Genomic DNA, 7,465 nt, shown 5'->3' with positions numbered 1-7,465 from the left:
CAAGCGCTCCAAAAGTCTGAATTCGACTCAGTGGACATGTGTTTCATTGCTGTCACTATGGACTCCAAAAATGGGTCGCTTTCATTTTCAAACAACCCTAAGAGAGAAATAGCAATTTCATGCGCATATCACTTTGTTCTCATCTTACATACTTACCTACCGCTAGCTGAGTTGCGTACCGCCTGTTATATTGTAGAGACATTAGGATTTTTTTTAAAGCAGGAGTGATGAAAATTTAGCAAACGCCTTCGCCGGGAATCGAACCACGGACCTCTGGAATATAGGCCCAGCGTGCAGAACCACTACACCACGAAGACACGCTAGGAAGGCGGGAGAAATACCTTATATTATGATTATCAGCGTTGGTAACCAATTGGTGGAGCATTCTATTATCCCTAAGCCCAGCAAAAAATCACTATAGAATATTAAAATTTAATTACAAATTAAATAAATCTGTAGTTGAATTTATAAAGTTACTTCGGAAGATAGGCATTTATGACCTGTGGCTATTAAAGAGACTGTCAAGAATTGCTGAATGTTATTTTTAAAACTGCTTTTAGATTTTAGCAGTTCATTGCCAGGTTTTCTATGAGAGTTTTTAAGATTGTTTCATAGTAGCTTACGTTTTGGAGTTCTTTCAGCCATACCTGGGCATTTTCAGCTGTGTACGGACGGAAATGTAAGTCTGGCGATTTCACACTCGAATGTACAGTAATCCATGGTACCTGTTGAGCCGCATATGCATGAGTTTGTGCGGTGCAATCCGAAGCGAAACAGATAGGCTGGAAAAGGCTATGTTCTCATCTGGCAAACTGCGTGAAATCCATTGGGCATACATCTTGCCCTTAACGAAAATAATTTTACAACAGTTTCTGTACTAACAACATTGGCTGAAAGCATCAGCACGTTTCTTGATAATACGATGCACATATTTCCACGAGTAATCACATTCACACTTTAACGTCTGTTAGGGTGACGGATGGATTTGATCATAAGCTGTTGTTTTGCTCATAACTCTAGCAAATGCCAGGCACGACTGAGCAAATTCTAATGTACGGGAGATGAGGTGGGGTTAGTGCCTGTACTCAACAAGAACATAGAGCGTTCTGCAGGTCTATTGATTTGTAACAGCAATAGTACCTGTCTCTTACAGTATTTATTACAGCTATGACTTGACAGTTTTGTATTGAAACGATTTGATATTAAGAGAAAATTACCTCTGACATTCTCGTTACTAAAACTACAGAGCCTAAGCCGCCAGATGCTTTAACTCTTTGAAGACCATAACGCCCCAGACGGCCTTTCATTCAAACGACCACAACCGCCCAAAACGGCCAAAATTCCGATGTTCTTTTCTTCCCTCCCCTTAAGCGTGTAGTAACAGGTGCAGTTTCCGCAAATGCATTGTCTCAGTTTATTGCAGACAGCTTATCCTAAAAGGATTTATTTGTGGTTTCTTATCTTTATTTGTTAGGAAATAGACAGGATGACATTTGAAATCTTCATTCTTCTTTGTGCGTTAATGGATGGGGAGGGGAGGAAATTACTGTGACTCTCGAAAACTTTTTCGGGCGATTCGGTATTTTATGCGTACAGGTTAGCGAAAACTTCGGTTTTCAAAGAGATAATACACCGGAATTCTGGCCCTAATATCTTCTGTCAAAAATGAGCTTTACAGAATATCACTGAATATTTATTCCACGCCTACCTTCTTGGTTAGCTTCTAATCCTAAACTTCCATCAGGCGGTTATTCTGAACTACTTAATTCATACTATCAGCAACTTAAGCCACTGAGATGAGACAGTGGTTAATGATTCTGATTGCCGTACCGAAGATCCCGGATTCGAATTCCGGGGGAGACATGAGTGTTTGTAAATGAATAGTGTCCCTGAGGCATGGAACATTCTAAATGTATGGCAAATTGAACGCCCTCTTCGATAGCTGAGTGGTGCGGGAGGCGTAATGGCAGACCGCACATTGAGTTGAAAAGTGTTAAGCGAATTTCGCTTACTGCGCATGCTTTATGGTGTACCTTTGGCGCAGGGAGAAATACTGGCGACTAAGCAACCCTACGTTAGCTTATTCGTGATCTCCATGGCTGTCTAGTGTGTTCGAGTGATGTTTAAAATTGCAATGTTGAGGAATTTTGCTTATTAGTTATTTTAACGTCCATGCCGATTGCACTTGCTTATTTTTCTAATAGATGTTTCATTTTAATTTGTCAATAACAGTGCATTTAATATTTGTTAACATATGTTCGTAATAATTCGTTATTTAAATGTAATTTGTTTACATGTTACAATTCAGTATTTGTAAACTGGAGTACCTCGCTTAGTTTGTTAGCGTATATTCGCGTTTTTATTTTCTCATTTCAAAGAATTTAATAACTAGCATTAAAGAATTGTAAAATTTCTTCAGTGTTATTTGCAAGCACTTGTTATATTCCTCAGTGTTTCTTTATGTATGTACGAATGGAACGTATGATAAATCCTGAATTGTTTTTATTGCTTAAAAGTATAATGAATAAATTTTCAACTAATATATCCTAAATTTCAGTCTTTTTCTTTACGAAAATTTGTACAGTTCCAAAGGAATGTGCAGAATTTCATAAGTATTATATTTTACATTTTGAATGTAAACACTGCTTCACATTACTTCGCAATAATTTCAGCTTTCTAGTTGTTTGAGTAGTATAGCAAAAAATAGTATTTTAACACAGTAATTAATTTACATTTACATTATACTCTACGAAGATTTAAACGCCAGATTTGTTTACAATTAGATGGCGATACATCTACCATATACGTGTCATCTACCATACCGTGTCATCTACCATACCGTATTTATCTCCTTTTCAAATCGCGCCAACATAGTAATTACGCCAAATTGTTTTCTGGGCATGCGCAGTATGCGACATTCGTTTAAAACTGTTCAACTCAATGTGCGGTCTGCCATTACGCGTACGGGAGGGTGATCAACTTGTAGAGTCATCAGGAGTTTTATGAAGCAGGAAACGTGGAAAATAAGCAATACCCTCGCCGGGACTCGAACCTAGACCTCAGGAATGTGCGCCGAGTGTGCTACAATTACACCACGAAGGCATGCAGTAGGAAGAAAATAACCTTATGTACTCGTCCTTTAAAGGGAGTATGGGTATTAGGGGAGCCAGTCACCAAATCCTGGTGGTGAAGAATCATCATCCACCACCTTTTTCAGTGGAGACGTGGAAAATGAGCAGTGTCTTCGAACTCGAACCTCGGACCTCTCGAATATGTGCAGAGTGTGCTATCATTCCACCACGAAGGCACGCAAAAAGAAGAGTGACAATACCTTATTAACTTTTTTTTAAAGTTGTTTTTTAGTTAGTGCTCGACCTAGAATATACTCAGAAGAGCTATTACTGCAAGTAATGTCACAACAGAAGTTATTCAGAGAAGTATGTTTTATTAGTAATTAGAGGACATTTTGTATTTCATTTCTAACTTTTATTAATAATTTAATGCAATTTGTAAGTAAAAGGATGGAAGTTGATTAGCCTAGGAAATTACTTAGCAGCTTAAATGTGAAGAGGTTTGTTTATTTAAACAAGATTCAGCATTAAGGCCAAGCGTTAAGGCCAGCATTAAGGCCGGCATTAAGGCCAGCATTAAGGCAAGCGTGGCATATTACTTACTATTCAGTTATGTTTTTAATTTAACATAAATGAAAAGTATATTAACTAATAAAACATAAAATAATTATTTTATGTTGAAACTTATACTCAAAGTAGCAAACATAACTGAAATTCATATAAAAATCTATACAGCCAATTTAGTATACGCTTTAGAATGAATTATTTATTTAACAATAGGAAGACATACTTAGATTTTACTTCACTAGAAGTAAAATCAAACTTCAAAAATAGTTATGAATGTAAAGTTAAAAAGCCATTTAATTTAATACTATCTAAATCAGTCATTTAAAATAGATATTTTATTATTCGAACCATCTTCAGCACAATTCACTTCTAAACATTACGAACATTATACTCGGTACATTTAATTTAACCCAGGCTTGGAATTGTAATTTCCTACTTAAAACTTGTCATTTGAATTGGAAAAGTTGATTACAAAGAACCAATTTGCAGCAAAAGAGAAGGCGTTACACTTTTCCATTTAAGTAAAAATAAAAGACAAAGCGTGATTAAATTGTCCGAAGCCAGTAATTAGGAATAGCAGTATTTAATCTCAAACATTCAATCAAAAACTGTGATTAAAGTTCTTCCGCTAGAATTCCTGGAAATTAATTTCCCTTATGTATAATCTCCAGGGACGAAATATTTAATTTAGTGCTTACATACACGAGACTGGATTCTGGATTAAATAAAAGTTTCTATGTTAACACACTGCAAGGATTAAAACTGACAAGATATCTAGATTTCAAATCAGGCTTTATATTATAAGTGATTCGAAAACTAATTTATTCAAAGTGTACTCGAATGACTATATAATTATAGTATTTCGTGGATCTCTCAAAAGAGAAAAGGAAACTGCATGTTACTGCATAAAAACTCGGTACTCTGCGAAAATAATAATAATAAAAATGAAGAACCTTTTTTTTGCGATTTTTTTAATCTTAAATATTAAGTGCATAAAAGCATGAAACAAGAGATCAAAGACATGGTGCTAGATTATACGTGTGCTACAGGAAAACATGCCAATTTCTAAATTTTAAAGGAATTAAGTAATGCTTTGTTAATACACTGTCTAGTCATGATGTTCTTTTGAAGCAGGGGGCATGAAAAATGAGCAATGTCTTCGCCGGGACTCCAACCTGGATCTCTCGAATACGAGCCGAGTGTGCCACCGTTAGACCACAATAGCATGCTGGAAGGAAGGAGAATATACCCCACATATTACCCCCTCTTTAACTGGCGACTAGGGATTAGGGGATCCAATAGCCAAATCCTGGTGGTGAAGAATCATCATCCAGCACCTTTCGTTTCAGTTCTGGCGCCACTCTAGAGTGAGTGAGTGAGTGAGTGAGAGATTATGGCGCAAAAACCAAAGATGATTATAGCGCGCCAAACACGAGATGGGATGATTACAACTGATGGCATTAAAATTCAATAAATAAACAAGTTGACAAATTTACCAAATCCAGAGGATGAAGTCATATAAAAACTAATTAAAAGCACATATTAAAATTCAAGACACAGTCTTCAAAAACAAATTACATTTGGTAATAAAAGCCAGTCTCTTTCAAATAATAAAACAAACCACAATTGACCTCTCTTCCGATTAAACGGTCGAGAGGCAAGTCACAGCTATTAAAATATTTCTGGCGAAGCCTATTAAAACATGGACACTCAATTAAAATATGACGAACAGATAAACAAACATTACAGATAAAACAAACAGACTCATTTTCAGCTTTTAAAAGGTAGCTATGTGTCACTCTAGTGTGACCAATTCTCGCCACTCTAGAGAAAATAGGGTTTTTCGAAGGCAACGGAAGTGAAAATTGAGCAATGCCTGGCCAGGACTGGAACTTGGACCCCTCGAATACGCGACAAGTGTGCAGCAGTTACATAACGAAAGCATGCAGAAAGGAAGGAGAAAATATGGGTACTTTTTACAGAAAGGATTGTCTATCGCTAATTATTCCCCTTTTACAGTAAAGTACAATTACTGCTACTCGTTTGGATGGCTTGCTTTCACTTACTAATTTCATACGAATAAATACCTATGGGCATATTTGCACGTGTTTTTGGTTCCTGATGTCAAAGACCAAAGGAAACAGTATGGCTTTGCCCGGCTTCGTTTCCCTTTTGATTAAAAACATTTATTACAGTTCTAGCTGGATCAACGTTTCCTCCAACTCGACAAAGACATTGCAATCACATACGCATACCTCTCGCCATAGCTCATCGTCACAGCGTTTTAGGCGCTGATATAGTATCCGCTAGTGAAATTACATCTGAAGAAGGAATGAGCTGCAGATGGAGGCTTTTTTTTCTGTACATGGTTAATTAAACTTCTTTATATGCTGAAAGAGCTCGAAAACGAATAAGCATTCAAAAATATTACAATTACTTCGGTGCAGAGCCGCCCAGACGGTTTAGTGGTAAGGAAAGCCTGACTGCGATGCCGGAGGGCCCGGGTTTGATTCCCGGAGAAGGCATGGATGTAAAATTTGTCTGTCCCTCATAGGAGGCAAAGGTGGCCCACCTATTAGGTGCCTCCATAACAGAGTGACCATCACATCTGGCCTTAGGAGTGGCCGATGCCGGCATAGGTAAGTGCCCGCCATTGGAAAAAAATGTTGGTGCAGATTGTACCGGCACTGGGAGAAATAATGGTAAAGAGAACTCGCCTCCTGCTATTTTGATAGAAACTCTGCATCGCTTCAAATTATCAAAATGAATTTTTCAGCCCTAAATGAATGGGAGAGATAATGCTTGTGAATATAGATTGCGTATTTAAGGATGGTAAATCTATAAACATCCAGAAAAACCTTAACTGGTGGAAATTTCAAAAAGGAAGAGATTATCAATTAACATTGATATCTTTATAATTTTGATACCTGCACGAATTTCCGAGTTTAATTTTTTTTTCTGTTGTATAAGCGTTCATTTTCCCTTTACGAATGAGCAAATCAGAAGAAACTCCACCTGCTCTCTGTATTCCTCTAACACAGTGGTTCTTAACCGGGGGTGCTCGCACCCCTAGGGGTGCGGGAGAAGCCCCTACCTAACCATAAAAATTATTAAATATCATTTATTAATTTTCTTATAATAAAATGTTTGAAATCTGCAATAGTGTCCCCAATATTGAAGCTCATAAAAATTGGTAGCACCTAGCTCACTTATCGGCAAAAGACATAGGAAATAGCCGATGGGCGTATACACTACGCTACGAAAAGGTATGAAACGCTACAAACGAAAGCGAACAGGCAGCTAGGTGACGGAGAAAAGAAAAAAAAAACTTTGTGGGAATACAAGCGGAGAACGTTATCCCAGATTGCGCATGCGCTGAGTTCAGTATGTGCTACTCCAATGAAATCTAGGGATTCACAGATTTGTATCTGCTTCTACTGCGCCTGTGTTAACTTGAGTCAAGTTGAGTCAACTACTGTGTCTGCGACGTGTGTATTCTGACTTGTCCAGAAACCTCTTGAGACAATACATTCTTAATTGCCCGTTCAAGCCGAATAGGATTCAGTGATATTACAAACGTAAGAACATTATATATATATTATATTACATTATTTCTAAATAATTAAATCGATTATAGTGAACCCCACTATGTCAAAAATAAACGACAATGGAACGATAAGTATGCCGGTTATGGATTTATCTGCACAACCGAAAAAGATGGCACGCAACGACCGCAATGCATCTTGTGTTCCAAGATATTTTCAAACAGCAATCTCAAACCACCAAAGTTATTAGAGCATTTCAACAATCTACATGGTGGCGCATAG

General features: G+C 37.3%; 1 non-coding gene across 1 annotated transcript; it reads right to left on the bottom strand.

Moving 5' to 3' along the window:
* Window positions 1-243: 243 nt before the first annotated feature.
* Window positions 244-317, bottom strand: TRNAI-UAU (transfer RNA isoleucine (anticodon UAU)). Its single transcript has one exon. It is a non-coding gene; the product is annotated as a tRNA-Ile (tRNA).
* Between the last annotated feature and the right edge of the window lie 7,148 nt (window positions 318-7,465).

The sequence above is a fragment of the Stegodyphus dumicola genome, chromosome 5 (assembly GCF_044657685.1).
Source record: "Stegodyphus dumicola isolate Sdum_Otavi_A_Nest chromosome 5, ASM4465768v1".
NCBI lineage: Eukaryota > Metazoa > Arthropoda > Arachnida > Araneae > Eresidae > Stegodyphus > Stegodyphus dumicola.
The sequence above is the reverse complement of the archived record's forward strand: the minus strand, read 5'-3'. Positions and strand labels throughout refer to the sequence as shown.